The sequence below is a fragment of the Rhinolophus sinicus genome, chromosome 2 (assembly GCF_057876585.1).
Source record: "Rhinolophus sinicus isolate RSI-liver-muscle chromosome 2, RSI-T2T, whole genome shotgun sequence".
Taxonomy (NCBI): domain Eukaryota; kingdom Metazoa; phylum Chordata; class Mammalia; order Chiroptera; family Rhinolophidae; genus Rhinolophus; species Rhinolophus sinicus.
In genome coordinates, this window is record NC_142502.1 from 11246956 (window position 1) to 11262212 (window position 15257).

Sequence of the window (15257 nt, forward strand, 5' to 3'; positions counted from 1 at the left end):
GTAACACTATTTGCTTTAAGTATTAAAGTATTATTTTTGGGCTGTGGTCAATTCCACAAAGTAAACTATACAAATTTACTTTGGTGCATGTTAAATTTCCATTCTTGGGAATGTTAAAATAGCCAGTATTTTTGGTGGGTTTTATCCTCTTGATTAGTTTTATATCTTATTCATTCTTTAAATTCTGCTTTAATGATCACAACCAACCTATGAGGTTGGACAATTAAGTTCACGTACTTGTTGCACTGATGTTGCTAAACTTTTTTGATATCAGAGGGATTATTCATCATGCATTTGTACCAACTGGACAAATGGTTAACCAAGTGTAGTATTTGGAAGTGTTGAAAGGGCTGCATGAAAAAGTTAGACGACCTGGACGTTTCGCCAACAATTCATGGCTCTTGCATCACAACAATGCACCAGCTCCCACAGTGAGGGAGTTTTTAGTTAGTAAACAAGTAACTGTATTGGAACATCCTCCCTACTCACCTGATCTGGGCCCCAATGATTTCTTTCTTTACCCCAAAATAAAGGAAATATTGAAAAGAAGACATTTGGGTAATAAATACGATGACAGCTCTGATGGCCATTCCAGAAAAAGAGTTCCAAAATTGCTTTGAAGGGTGGACTAGACACTGGTGTCAGTGCATAGCTTCCCAAGGGGAGTACTTTGAAGGTGACTGTGGTGATATTCAGCAATGAAGTATGTAGCACTTTTTCTAGGATGAGTTTGTGAACTTAATTGTCAGACCTCATGTAGTTTGATATTTGAACAATGATAGCAGTTATGTATTTCAAAGAACATAGGCTTATGATGGAGGAAAAGTTAACTAAAAGCATTGGGAATTCAGATTTTCTGATCACAAGGGAATGGATTTTTTTCCATGTGGCACAGTGACAATGAGAAAATTTGTTTAGAAGTCAGCGTCAGAGTATCCTGAAATTTCTGAGCTATAGAGAATCTTAAATTCTAATACAATCACATACAACTCTCTTATTTTTGTAGCAATGGAAGCAGAAGAGAAAGGAGGTGATTTGTCTGAGGACACTCAGCTGTTTGGAGACAGAACTAGAACTGAACTCTCAATTATAAAATAAGTGAGTTGGCTTAAATCTGTGGTTCTCAAACTTTACCGAGCATTAGAATCACCCAGAAGACTTGTTAACAATCCATTGTCTGGGCCCAATCCCCAAGTTTCTGGTTTAATAGGTCAAGGAGGGGCCTGAGAATGTCCATTTTAATAAGTTTGCAGGTGGTTTGAGAACCACATTTTGAGAACTAGTGACCTGGAGACCATCTTAAAGGTCTTTTTCTGCACGAAAAATTCTGCACCTTCTCACTTTAACCTTCTCAGCAAATGAAAGTTTATGCTTTTATGACACTTGGAAGGGATGGGGCCAAGAGGTGTGTCCATGGAATCACGTGAGCTCTTCAGTGAAAGACACAAGTTATTTTAGTCTGATTTTCACATTGTATTATGTGGAAAGTCACCGATGTTGTTGCAAAAGGAATGCAAGATAGTCTACATATCTGGAAAAAAGAAAATGTGGCAGAACTTTACTAGACTGAGTGCATTTTGGGCTTCTCAGTAGTACCTTCCCGTGGAAGCTGATCTCAAAACAAATCCTATTTATTTAAATTGGAGTCAGTTCGAGTTCCCAATGGGAAAACTTTGTTGTAAGATCAAAGCACTAAGCGAAAAACCACGAAACAAGAATTTCATATAACTATTATCGCTATAGAATTCTTCAGGTGAGAATTTTTCAGTTCCATTTTATCGATGTGCTTTCATAGTTAAAATGGCATGAAGCCATGGTTTTAATCCCATTTTTCTCTTTTCTTAACCTTTAATACAATATACTTGGTTGTTTATTAAGTTAAAGGCAGTTCTTTAATCATAACAAAGAAAAATGGGGAAGTCCAAATGTATAGTCATTTTATATTCCTATTACAAATCCACAGTTTTGCCTGTAGCAATCTTTCTGCAGGAATATATATGGGGTGAGGTTGCTACGCTGGGGTTTTAGATATTAGAGTTACATTTTGTACTTTACGCAACTTAATTGCTAAATGGAGGAACCACTTACTTTTCACAGATGGTTTATTTGTTCTAGGGCATGTTTTAACATAAATATTCCCCAAAGTTGGAACTTGTCCTTTAAAAAGTAAAAATTGCATTTAGGATGTAAAATATACTCCCAATATACAACAATTTATTATTTTATGTTTCTTTAATTTAAAAATAACCCCAGATCTGATTTAAGCCACTTAAAAAGAGGTGAGTTTCTTTTTCTGGTAAAGATCTAATGTACTGGTAATCTACTCTTGTCTTCATGAAATGTGACCCTTGTGAAATGTAAATTTGTAGAAAAGAAAGAAAATGAGCACATACCTCTCAGATTGCTTTCTGTTAACTGTATAAAAGAGTGAGTGTTTTACCTGGTTTTTCATGGCCACAGCAGAGAGGAAGATATGTGAGGAAGGGTCTTGCAATGATGAAGAGAAGCCTGACTGATCATTTCACGGCCATCTGGGAAACTTGCATCAAAAAGCTGGTGAGTGTCCTGGACACTGCGTGCCTGGGCAACCATTGTCCTTACGGTAACACACAGGAGTTCTGTTTCTGGTTGTTGAGCTTAAGTGGGACTCCAAAAATTTAAGACTTTCTTTTTTTCTTAATCTATTTGATTTGTGACATCCAATGGTTGTCTTTTAGAAGTAATCATGTCAGAAATTAGAAATGAGGCTCGTCATGGCTATAATTAAAAACGAAATTCAGATAATAACAAATGTTGGTGAGGAAGTAGAGAAACTGGAACCCACATATATTGTTGGAGGAATGCAAAAGCTGCTTTGGAAAACCACTGGCCTTCCTTAAGTGGTTAAACCTAGTTACCATCTGATTAGGCAATTCCATTCTTCCAGACGCTCCACACTAGGGAGTAATCTCCATGAGAGTCCAGGCCTGGGCTCTCGGGTTGCTGCTCTGTCTCCAACATCTGGAACAGAGTTTGGCACACAGTAGGCCCGCTACGTATTTTCATTTGAATAAACCAGTGAGACAGGCATACAGTGAAGTCATTAAGACGAGCACAGGCTCTGGAGTTACCCCCACTTTGGTGTGAATTTTGGCTCAACTCTTACTGTGGGAACTTGCTTTAGTTACTCAGCCTCTCTGAGTCTCAGTTTCCTCATCTGTGAAATAGGAGAGTAATAGCACATAACACTTTTGAGTGATAAACACTCAAAACAACTTATTAAAGAAAATTCATGTAGCGAAATGTTGTTAAAATTGACTACACAGCACTTTGTACCACGTAATATGGGCATCATCTCTACAGATGATTAAGATGTGGTTCCTGGCCTCAAAATCATAAAGAACTTTCATTGTAATAGAGGAAAGATCTATAAAAGCCAAGGAAGAGGCCTAGGTGTGTGAAGAATACACGAAGGGGAACCTACCACATCAGCCAAGCACATTAGAATCATGGATTAGTCAAGCTTTGTTCCCAGTTTTTAGTATCAAGGAGACAGTAATTTTCTTTTATTGGGGAACATTGGGGAACAGTGGGTTTTGCCAGGACCCATTAGCTCCATGTCAAGTCATTGTTTTTCAGTGTAGTTGTGGGGGGGGTGCAGCTCAGCTCCAAGTCAAGTCATTTTCAATCTAGTTGTGGAGGGCACAGCTCACTGGTCCATGTGGGACTAGAACCAGCGACCTTGGTGTTATGAGCACCGTGCTCTAACCACTGAGACAACCAGCCACCCACCGGTGGCTCAGCTCCAAGCTCAAGCTGTTGTTTTCAATCTAGTTGTGGCGGGCCCAACTCACTGGCCTATGTGGGAATCGAACCGGGAACCCTGTTGCTAAGAACTCGCGCTCTAAACAACTGAGCCATGTGGCCGCCCAAGACAGTTATTATGAAATGAATTTTGTTCTCTAAAATATTGTGTTATGTGTGAAAATATTAATTCTTCTATGCTTCAAGTGGACAAATTTGGATCATCATGAGAAACTTTTCATGCCTGGCCAATTTACTTACAGTTTCAAAACAATGAAGATTAGTATATGGACCATAGAATGTATTCAAAAATACAACTTTATTTTTGTCTTCCACTTGTCTCTTAAAATGTATTCAATGGGAGTATTTTCCCTGGTCCCTGGATCATAACTTGGGCAGGTCTCATGATTACGGAGCTCACTCTTAGGTTATTCTAATTCTATAGGGTTGTGATCACAGAAGCAGGGTACCTCTCTTGACTTAAAATACACATATATGATATTTTCTAGCACTTAGAAAATATATATACATATATATTTTATACATATATACATATATATACTAATACATATATATGTAGAGTGTGTGTGTGTGTCTTTATAGTACTAATATATATAGAGTCCTATATACAGTCCTATATCTCTGATACTGAGCAAAGGAGCTAAGTATTGACATTCTGCTTTCAACTTAAACAGTGTAGGCATTTTCACCACTATTGTGTTAAAACTGGAAAGTCCGTGCTTGCCATCTCTATAGGAGAGTCCCAGAAACAGCTTTTCTGCATAGAGCATCACTAATTCTGTATAAAGCTGACAAAGATCCAATTAAGTAACAGTCTTTGTGTGATAAAAGTATATTTAGCCTTTACAAAGTCCCTTATGCATATTTTTACATTTAATAAAATGAATACACTAAATAAAAATGTTTTTTCATAACTTCGACATGTTTAAGTAATAATAATGAGTAAGGAACCATTCCTTGTCATATACTACAGCCAGAGGTTTTCTTTCTCCACTTCTCTAAGCTCTTATATAAAGTATTTTCACCTTACAACGTAATAGACCCTAAGAGTAGTTTTCCCCCTTTCCCGTTCTCCATCCACACGTTCTTGCCTCTCTGGGTCTATGACCCAGAGCTGTTCATTTGGGTCTCCTAGGTTCCAGCATGGTCCCAGGAGGGGCACACCTGAATGCTTGCAATGGAAAAAGTTCAGAGAAAACTTTTCTTAAGCTACTTGATATAGGTAAGCATTTCTCAGTTTCCTAAACCCCTGTCCTCACTGCTACCAGGACTCAAGGTTGTGTAACCTTAGCTCTGCCCACGATCACCTCTTGCCAACTGCTCTCAGGACAATTCTGATATCAGCTTTGCTTTCCTGAATTACATCCATGATCTGTACAGGGCTTTCTTACAAAAACCTCGGCTTCTTATTTCCCTTTTTTTCTATTCCTAATTTATAGTATCTACTTTTCTAATTATTTCCAAAACAATGTTTTATAATTCATGTATACAGTATCAATTTTTGCTGTCATCTAAATGTCGTATGAAAGTAAATCCACTGTATCAGAAAATGGCATAAGGGAATGCGTGGTTGGTTAATGTGTTATTTAAAAGCTAAAAGTGAATGAACAAATAAATGCACACAACAACAAAAATCCTTGTTTCACAGATTAGCTTCTTAATACAGGATTTGCTACTTAAAAAATTATCATTGATTATTGCTACATCTGTTCAGCAGATTATGATAATATTTTGTAATCTAAGCATTTTTGTCCTCTTTTATTTGCCCCCAAAACCTAAAACCTTAATGAAAATATAAAAATTTGTTCTACTAGTTTCCTAGTAAATTGTTAAATGGGCAAAGGTTATAACTTCTTATATTACAGTATCCATACTTGTACTATGTTGTAATGCCTTTGAAATAAGGGCTGGATTTTATTTATTTTTGTATTTCCCCCCGGCTCTTAACTTGTCACATAAATTAATAGGGAAAAATACTTCTCATCACTGCTTTTTTTCCTGGAAGATGATTTACAAAAAATAAGGTCATTGTTAGCATAGACCTTCCAGAAAGAAATAAAGTTTAATTTATGCCTATTAGTTATTCATTTCAATAGCATAAGAGATTGGGGAAGACATAAGAGATATAAAATCAGGATAGTCTCTCTAGATTCCTTTACAGCTAAAAATCACACAAGGACCTTTTGTTTGAATGTTTTAGTTTGCTGCTGCCATTAAAAAACCTCTTAAATCATGACTCCAGACGCAGTTACTGTGAGCAAGTATTCAAGACTTGCCAACCTTTGCTCTTCTTTAAACTGAAGCAGGTCTTTAAAAGGGAGAGATGGGAGACACAGAGAAGGAGGAAAATACACACACACACACACATACACACACACACACACACTTACAAGGAGCTGCCTCTGTGACTGTCCTGCAGGCTCAGCTGGTGTTTTATGGGCCTTGTTGTTCTTGCTCAGGGCAGGGGACTGTTGACCACCCCGCATGGCACCCCAGCTGTGTGCTGTCATTATCAAAGACAACAATACAGGTGAGCTCACACAGACCCAGCAATAAACATAATCATCACAGAGATGCATGGTAATTAAGCACAAATGTTTAGCATTTTATATAATTGCTATAATTATAGTTTTACAAAAAACACATATTTTTAAGTTCTTGCTTTGGCATATTTGTAATCAGTCCAGAATGTTCCCTGTGAATCCTCCCATTCTTCTCTGACATCATCGTCACCAAATCTCACTGCATTTCCTCTGAGTACTTGGGATTCCTTTGCCTTCCATGGCTTTCCTCCTAGATCCCCCAAGAGAGTGTGAAGTCCTCCCTGTTTTTTGCCCTGTTTCCTCCATCCTCCCACACGGTGCTGCCAGCCCCCGGGTGCAAGAGAGTGAGCATGAGGTCGGAGGGCTGTGGATCCCAACAGTGGGTGGGTAAGAAGATAGCAATTTGAAGGGAAGGGAGGCCAAAGCTCAGGGCCAGTCATTCAGGAGTCGAAGGATCCATTGAGATTAAGGGCTGGCTCCCCTGAATCCCTGAGTATCGATCAGCTGTGTGGAAGGAGAGGAGTAAAGAAGAAAGGGGAGGGCCCATCCCAAGTACCTACCATGTTTCCCCGAAAATAAAACTGGGTCTTATATTCATTTTTGCTCCAAAAGACACATTAGGGCTTATGTTCAGGGGATGTCACCCTGAAAAATCATGTTAGGGCTTATTTTCTAGTTAGGTCTTATTTTCAGCGAAACACAGTATTTCCACCCACCCTCCTGAAGCCAAAGACTTCTAACCTGGGTCCCCTTCAAGACACACAGGGTATTAGGGGCATCTGACACCCCCAGCTAGTGTGGGGTGTGCCTACTATGCCTACTATGAATAGTCTACATTGATGTGACTTTTAGGGTATTAATAACAATAATAAGCTAATATTGTTTGGAGCTTTATAATTTATGAAATGTTCTCATTTAACTCTAATAACCCTATGTTTTAGGCATTATTTAGCATTCTCCTTTTAAAAATAATTTTTTAAAATTTCAGCTTTGCTGAGGTATAAATGACATATAATTGTAAGTTATTTAAAATATACATCGTGGTGATTCGATATGTGATACACTGTGAAAGAATTCCCCCCATCTAGTTAATTAACACCTCTATCAAGTCACATATTTATGTTTTCCCCCTTGGTGAGAACATTTAGGCTCTTCTATCTTAGCAAATTTCAATTATACCCATTTTAAAATGGGTACATTGAGGCCCAGAGAGGAGACATCCCACATCTAGCTCTGAACACTGGCTCATGTCAAGAAAGCAGAGCACACTGGACATAAAGCAGTGAACTCAGGGTAGAAATGGGAGGAGAGTGGAGGGTTGATGCTGTGAAGGTGAAGAAAGAGAAAAGGGCAGATGGGAGCCCTGGAAGTCACACTTGCCCCCCCATGCCCATTTCGTAGTGCTGGACTGGGTTTATCTGCTCTTCTGTGCAGTCAGCTCAGAGCTATGCACAAAGGTGATTGGGCCCCTTGAGGGTCTACTGTTTCATATCAGCAAGACTTCTTAGCTACAATTTCGAAAACCTGAAAGAAACCTATCCTATTTTTGGAAATCCCTACCTACAGTTTTCATTCTAGTCATATTATCAAATTCCACTTATAATCAATTTGAAGGGACCATGAAAATCCTTCAACGGCGCTTACATCCGGCATCAAATGTTGCTTGTATGAGAAATCTCAGGAAGCTGTCTTTCTCTTGGAATAGCTGAGTTCTGTTGTTTTATCTTCTTCTATAGATGATTAAGTTTGGAACTGCTTCGCTGCTCATCCTGCTCTTTTCTAATTCTAAAATAAGAAGTTTTAAATGAGATAAAAGAAACCTGTTGCTTTTAGGTGACAAGATACTCTTAGCCCACACTTAGCAGTTAGAGTTGTTGTTCTGGTGGCCTTTTCCTGCTTCTTGTTTCTTCCTCTCGCCTTGCGACTTACATGTTGAGATCATTTTTCTACCTGTGGAGCCAGGTTTACGATATTTATAATGTAGCAGCAAGCGGGTCTCTAAATGTCCAAATCAGTAGTTCTCAAACTGTTTAGTCTTAGGATCTCTTTACCCTCTTAAAAATTATCAAGAACGCCAGGGGTTTCTTATGTGGGTTTATGTGAGGTGTATGCACCCATCATAGAAATTAAAACTAAGAAAATTGTGAACCAGTTCTTTATAATTCATTTAAAATAGCATTAATAGTGGTGGCTCAAATAACATACTTTTTAGATAAAACATAACTGTCCCAAACAAAAATAATTTATGAGAAGAACGGCATTGTTTTATAACACGTTTTTGCAGATGTCTTCAATGTCTGGCTTAATAGAAGACAGCTGAATTCTCATATCTGTTTCCGCATGCAGTCGGTTGCACTATTCCACATCATGTAGCCTCTGGAAAACTCCACTGCAAAAAAGACAAACAACATCTTAGTTTTACTATGAAAATAATTTTGACCTCGTGGAGCACCCGAGAGGGTGTTAGGGACCATGACATGTTCCCAAACCACATTTTGATAATTGCTACACGAAATCATTACCATCAGGCTTCAAGGAGACTGAGAGGCTTCTGCTAATAGGCACGGTCACACTGAAACCACCCCAAAATGTTGGTTATCTACAGGTATACTTGCAGATTGTTTTTTCGGGACGATGCTACTAAGAGCATTCATACGAGCGTATATGATTATTTTTTTGGGGGAGGGGTAAATCCCGTCATTTACATATCATCCGAATAAATTAACATATGGAAATAAACAATATAGTGTAGTGGTCCAGAAAAATAGCTTTACGAGGTGCAGAGTACTGTGTTATCATGTGCGTTAAAAATGGAGTCAGAGATGTCTAGGAGAATATATTAAAAAATTGGTAATAGTGGTTCCTTTTGGAGTGAGGACTGGGGAGCAGAATATCTGGAGTAAAAAAGAATGGCTATCACCCACTTATGGCTCATGATTTGTTGTCAAACCCCTTATAGTTCATGATTTGCATGTATTAGTTTCTCAATTAAAATACGTAGTTAATAACAAAAGGAAAAAAACAACAAAACCTTTAGAATCAGAAAGATTTAGGTTAGATCCTTAGTCAGCCACTTAGTACCTACTAACCTGGGCCTAATTACTTGACCTGTTAAATATCCATTTTTTTCACCTGTAAATTGAGGTTATTGATAGTATTTACCTCATAAGATTAGTGTGATTATTAAATTAAAAAATAAAATAATAGCTTGTTCTTGGCCCATAGAAACATATGTCTTATTTATTTTTAATCATAATTGTCATCACTTTATAAATCAAAGGCTTATTTTGAAAGTTAATAATCATTCTTTAATTCTCCTTTTATTGAGTGATTCTGAAGTTTTATTAGACGACTGTGGTAATGCCATTATAATCACAATCTGCCATTGAGTGGTTGTTTAAACATCTAGATTATTCTATCTTTTTTCTGACTGCATTTGCTTATTTTTCTGCCTAACATCATTCATGCTAGACTTCCATAATCGCACTTCTGTACCTCACACCTGTCCTAGCTCAACTTAACCCAGGTCTGACTCAAAGGTTCATGGCTCCTTCACCCTGAGGCAGAATCCTGAGCTCTAGGCCAGCAGTCTGACTTGGCCTTTTGCCTATTTTATGCTTGAATGTGCTTCATTCTACCCCGACATTCCTGTATTGAATTTGGAATCATCTATTTTTAGCAAACCTCTTACTTCTTGATTATTCTGCTCGGTGAGGATAAATTTCCACGTTCTGACTCCTCTGCTGTTGATTCTGTGTGCTTCCTGTACTGAAGCACGACTCACTTCCTGCTTAATGCAATGTGCATATGATAATTTCCTGAGTGCTTTCCACCCTGGCCTTTGGGTTTGATCCTTGATGGCCCCTTCACAAGTGTCAGTCTGAGCTTTAGCTGCTACTTCTTGGTGCCTAACAAATCTAAAGATTCCTACCCCAATAACGTATCAGTTTATATGAACAGCAAATTAGTTGGCTTGATGAACAATGGAGAACATAGAAATAGTCTCTGGTACATGTGAAATACTGTGTTTTCTAGCGGAGACGGGTCTGGTTGAGACAGCATACTTAGAGGGTGGCCATCTTCTACTTGGGTCTTCTCATATCATCTTCCCTCTACTGTGTCTGCCTCCGTGTCCAAATTTCCCCTTTTATAAGGACATCAGTCATATTGGAGTGGGGCCTACTCCAATGACAACATTTAAACTTGATTATCTATATAAAAACCATATCTCCAAATAAAGTTACATTCTGAGGTACTGAGGACTAGGACCTCAACATATTTTTAGTTGGGGGACACAATTCTACCCTTCCCAGGCAGGACTTCTGGAATTCTAGCTACTTAGAGTGTGGTCTAGAAGGGGTTGCATGGGTTCCAGATGGTCATGACCTCTTAGCTGCGTAGATGCCTTCCCCTTGTAGGGAGGGCCAAAGCCAGAGGGGGACCACAGAGGCCCAGGAAGTGTGCCTATTAGTAATGCACTCCATTTCTTGTTTCTCTCTCTCTCTCTCTCTTTTTCTTTCTTAACTAATGCACTTTGTAATGTAGCATATATAATTATAAAGGGTAGCAAACTCAGGCCCACTCTTTCCCCAGCCTTTAGCATTCCAGAGCAAGCTGGGCCTCTGACCTACCGCCAGCATCTACATCCATTTGATGGCTTTCTCTTGCCCAAGGAGCCTGTTCTGTGTCAGGGACTTGACACTCCTCTGAGAACAGCTCTCAACCCATGACTGAGGATGATTGGGACAAAAATGCCTCTGTTCTCTCACTCCTTGTGAGAAAAAATTCTGAGGTGAGGGTAAATATGTGAATTAATATCAGAGACTTTCTCCCCCTTATTTTAAAATTTCATTAAAAGATATTTGTTTAATGTGAAAAAATTAACACTGACTTATCATATATATATATATACAGAGGGTGCCAAAAAAATGTATACTCACTTTAAGGAAAAAACCGTGTTAAAATTGTAATACTCAATGTATACTGATAAAAGATGAATGCAAGTCACGTGTATACATTTTTTTGGTACCCTCTGTATATATATGTTTTTCATTCTGTATATATTTATTGTCTGTTTTCTCCATATTAAAAAGTAAGCTCCAAGAGGACGGAGATTTGTATCTGTTCAGTTGACTGCTGTATGCCCAGGCCAACACAGGCAGGGCCTGACGTGTGCACACGTGAGCAGTGGTGTTGGGGACGTGGAAGATAAGAGAGCAAAGGATGGCAGCACTCATGGGGCAGGGGAGGGGTTAGGAGGCAAATTTCAGATTACTTATGATGCTGCATTTCAGCATCTTATTTCGTTTTCCTGTGATTTTTCTTCCCACTAGTATTATGATTATGTGAGAGCTGTGTATACTTGCCTCATGACGTTTATCAGTATTTAAATTTCCACAATAATTGACCCAGGGAGAAATGTGGATGTTGCCCCCCTGGGCCCATCATACCCCTTCTCGTCCTCCCTGCTCTCTCCTCTTTCAAACATAAGATTATCCAATGACTTAGTTTTTTCTCTAGGGACCAATAATTCATAAAGAATCAATCATCATTTTTCTGTTAAAGATGGAAACCCATTATTAAGTCAGTTCTATATGACTGATTTACTTGTGCACTATTATTATTATTATTTTTGTTCATTCCCCTTTTCTCTTTTTATTTTCTAGAATTAGTTTCGTCAGGACATGTAAGCCAATCTGGTTTTAGCTCAAAGCACCAATACAAGACCTGGCATTAAACTTTTCTCTTTCTGAAATGTTTACCTGCTTCTGACTTCATTGAACTTCCATCATTTCCATCTCTGGGACACAATTCAGCCAGAAAGCTGAATTAATACACAATTCCCCCAGTTGCCTAACATAAAGCTATTGTGATGATTTTGTCTACTATGGTAACACTTTTGGGGGGGTGGGCTATATTTTCTTTTAGAAAAGGTTATCTAATTTTTAAAAATGTTATTTCATTTACCTCAGCTTGAACAGTAGGAGCTTGTGGTAGATACTCAACTCCTTGTTGACTTGATAACAAGATAATCCCAGACTTGTTAAAGCTGTCTTAGACCTGAATGGTGAAATACAGTATAGTCATTTACTAAGCATTTCTTTAATGTCCAGTGAGTACAAAGAAAGCGAAAGACACAATGAGTGCCATGGAAGAGCACAGAGGAATTGTATGACATGAACAAAGAGTCAATTTAGTAGAGAAGGATTTAGCTGGACATGGGTGCAAAATAATGAGATTGATTATATGCATCTTTAGATGCAAATAAGAAACCTGCTGGAACAACGAAAACCAAGTGACAGACACCAGCTTTGTAAGTGCTGAAAGTGAAAATCGTACTATTCATTTTGGCTCTCAGAAGACTTACCACATTGTATGCATGTTACAATTGCTCAACATTTTCTAGTTATTGGTAGAGTTAATCACATGCTTTTGAGAACTTTTAGTCTATTCTTCCCCATTCTGGTGTGTGTGTGTGTTTTTGTGTGTGTGTGTGTGTGTGTGTGTGTGTGTGTATTTGGATTTTTGTTTGATTTTCTATAGAACTCTCTCGTCTCATACTTGTTTGTTCATTAACACGATGTGGAGATTATAGAATTTTATCTCCATTTGAGTCTTTTCTTTTTTTGTCAACAAATAGATTTCACAGATAACTGTATCTACATAAAATTATCTTAACATTACATTAGAAAAGTTACTACTCTACCTTTACTAAAAATGTCATTAATATTTATCCCCTTTGCTGAAGTTTTTTTAGTTTACTCTTGATGAAACAATGGTTGAAAAGTTTTTAATCCTCTACTCTTTTATCTAATAGAAATTATAACAAACTCATCAAATGATTCAGACACTCAAGAAATGTTTACTGAGCACGTACCCTGTGTCATGCACCATTTTTCACTGTAAGTGTGAAGCACTAAACAAAACAAATTTTTTCTTTGCAGTTCACCCATTCTAGTGGGATGCGATTGACAATGGGTAAGTTAATAATGTTTGAGATAGTGGTGTAATATACATTTATGTGATAGAAATCTTAATTGTAGAAATGGTTCAAATATTCTATTATATATTAGTTGTCTATTGCTGCAGAACTTACCCCCCAAATTTCGCAGCTTGAGAAAATAAGTGTCTAGTATCTCACCCAGTTTCCATGAGTCAGGGATCCGTGATCAGCTTAGCTAATGGTGCAGCTCAGGGTCTTGCACGAAATTGCAATCAAGATGTTGGTCAAAGTTGCACTTACCTGAAAGCTGATGAGGGTTTAAGCATTGCTTCTGACTCCGATGGCTGACAAGTTACTGCTGGGCTTCGACAGGGGCCTCAATTCTTCACCATGTGGACCACTCCCCAGGGCTGCCTGGGTGTTCTCACAACATGGAGGCTGGCTTACCCCAGGGGGAGTGACCCAAGAGAAAGAGGCAGAAGTCACATGATCTTTAAGACATCGTCTCAAAATCACATACGTAGTTTCATTTCTGCCGTGTTCTGTTAGAAGTGACTCACTTGCTCAAGCGGATGGGAATTAAGTTCTGTCTCTTGAAGGGGAGATATCAAAGAATTTGCAGATATTTTTAAAAACCACCATAGTTACTCTGACACATTTAAGAACAAATTAAACAAATTAAATGGTATATTTCAGAGATATTTTAAGATGAGTTATGCCTTGTTTTATACACATTATTTGTTAGTATATAATGCCTTGTTTTACAACTGTTGTTTTATTATGTATTAGTATTATTTTTGGACAGCGAACCATTGGAAATTTAGGTTTCTTGAGCTTTATTCCTTTCTTACTGCTTTGGTTGCTTTGCAGCTGTGGTGTCAACACTGTTTAGGGTTCCTTGAATGAAAACATTTGAGTCTTTAAAAAATTTTCTGGTATTAGTTGATGAATTTAAGATTATTTATTATTACTTAACACTTGTATTGGACATGATTTGTCTAAATGATTGGGAGACTGAAATTACACGGCCCAGGAATGAGAGAAAAATCCCTTTGGTTCTAAATAAGTTACTTTTGGTTGGACACCTATACTTCATAGAAATGTAGCTTCTGTGTGGAACCCACTAGGCTTGCCTGTACAGAAATGTGGTACAATGGGATGAAAATTTAAAATTTAAAATCGCGGTCAGTGTAGCGGTCAGCTACACTTTAGCCTGGAAACCTGGTGAGAAACTGTATGGTTATTCAGAGGATATATATGATAGAGAGAGAGAGAGAGAGAGAGAGAGAGAGAGAGAGAGAGAGAGAGAGAGAGAGAGAGAGAGAGAGAGAGAGAGAGAGAGAGAGAGAGAGAGAGAGAGAGAGAGAGAGAGAGAGAGAGAGAGAGAGAGAGAGAGAGAGAGAGAGAGAGAGAGAAACAAGGGTGGAGGAGTAATTCTTTGGCTATTTGGCGATCATATTTGCCATGAGAACACATGAGAGTCTTCCCTTTGTGACCTATGTATGGTGACAGTTCCAGGGCTATCTCTTAATGACTGAAATGGTAAATTTGGAATTCATCAAGTTTAACTTTTCTTCATGACTGGATTTCCCCTTTGGGCAGTCTTCCATGTGAAAGCCTTTAGGGAACCTTTGAAAGTACGGCAGCTTTACAGGATGTTGACCCTAATTTAGCCTCTGAACCTTTGAAGATAAAGGACTCTTGCCAACTATATAAGACCCCCCTTACCCAGAAGGGAATGCTTTTAAATTTCTTAGTAAATTAATTAGTAACTAAAGAGAATGCCATTGTTTGAATTGTTCCCACTTTTACGGCAAATAACTATAGAAACAAATGCCATCAGAAGAAGAAATAAGAAAATAATTATAGAAAAAGTATTCAAATTTCAGACTTTGTCAGTTATGCGGAGATTTCATCTCTACTAGATCTTGCCCTAAATAGAAGAAGCTGTTGATGGAGCCTGATGT

The 15257-nt window shown here is 38.1% G+C and overlaps 1 long non-coding RNA gene across 1 annotated transcript; it reads right to left on the bottom strand.

Moving 5' to 3' along the window:
- Positions 1 to 6422: 6422 nt before the first annotated feature.
- Positions 6423 to 14566, bottom strand: LOC141571727 (uncharacterized). Its single transcript, XR_012496803.2, has 3 exons — positions 13591 to 14566; positions 12315 to 12407; positions 6423 to 8736 (listed from the first exon to the last, which is right to left on the bottom strand). It is a non-coding gene; the product is annotated as an uncharacterized LOC141571727 (long non-coding RNA).
- Positions 14567 to 15257: the final 691 nt, after the last annotated feature.